Source organism: Rhea americana, unplaced genomic scaffold (assembly GCF_003343005.1).
Source record: "Rhea americana isolate MKP2758 unplaced genomic scaffold, rheAme1 scaffold_250, whole genome shotgun sequence".
Classification (NCBI taxonomy): domain Eukaryota; kingdom Metazoa; phylum Chordata; class Aves; order Rheiformes; family Rheidae; genus Rhea; species Rhea americana.
In genome coordinates, this window is record NW_028186369.1 from 750,444 (window position 1) to 751,549 (window position 1,106).

General features: G+C 46.3%; 1 protein-coding gene across 4 annotated transcripts in view; it reads right to left on the reverse strand.

The window, feature by feature from the left end:
- Window positions 1-1,106, reverse strand: part of LOC146594720 (ankyrin repeat and fibronectin type-III domain-containing protein 1-like) — a 302,120-nt gene that overhangs the window by 285,356 nt on the left and 15,658 nt on the right. The gene's annotated exons all lie outside the window — the stretch shown is intronic.

Consider the following 1,106-nt stretch of genomic DNA (forward strand, 5'->3'; position numbering starts at 1 on the left):
CTATTTTTCACTCTTTGGCTGGCTATTCTGTTTCATTTTGTTTGGGGTTCAAGTAGGATAGAGAACATCTGCTTTCCTTGGCTCCACTAAGTCACCAGTGTCCTGCTCAGGGGAATTTTTGCCTGGCCAACCCTCCCTGCACACCCCCCAGCGACAGYAGGGCTGCCTCCAGCCCCAGTGGGGTGGAGGCAGAGGAGCTGTGCTCAAGCCTTCCGTGAGCGACTGGTCGAGGGAATTCTTCACATCCGGCCAGCACAGAACTGCATTTATTGTTAGGGAGAAAGATCAAAAATCCTGCAGAACTACACTGTCAGCAACTTCAGAGCACACATTGCCTTTTCTTTCCTTTCTTCCCCAAAGCAGATAATCCTTGCAAGCCCAGCCAAGTTGCCCTTTCCCCTTCAGAATTATCACAGGTATCTCTTTTTCTGGCACTCTGCAATAGTAGAATAGCAATTACTATCCCTTTCAGCTTCAGAGCACATATGAGAGACCTGCTCCGCATTAAATTGGGAAAGAGAAACAAGCCCTCCATTGCTTTCCAGGCTTATTCTCAAAACCCAATCCAAGCAGCCTAGCAGGTCACAGCACGGTGCTAGAGCTCATGGTGACATTGCCTTCAACATTCATCCATGCCAAAAGACATACAAGCCCAGTTCAAGCAGTAATATCAGATGGATATACACAGATGAAACYCCAAGGAAAAGGTTTTGTGATGAAACAGTGCTTTAACAACGTTAAAAGGGTTTTTGAGAATAGCTAAGGCTGTGGAGTTGTGGTACCYCAGGATCCTGCTGAAGAAGGCAAATAGAGGGAGAACACAAGARCCAGATCAGCATAGTCTGGAGAGCAGTCTGTTAATACAGTAGGTGGSAGAAAATTCAGTTTTGCAACACAACTGTTTTGTCTGATACGTGCAATTTAAAGCATCTGCCTGGGTGAGATGCAGAGAAACCATCTTAATAAGGAAGAAACCATCAGTGCTGATGGCAGAAGGTGGACTGAAAAAGGGCTAAAGCAGAGCCAGCACTCAGAATGCAGGACCATAACCTCAGGCAGCAACTACAACTACGAGTTCAGAGACATCAGCCAACCACCAAAAAAAA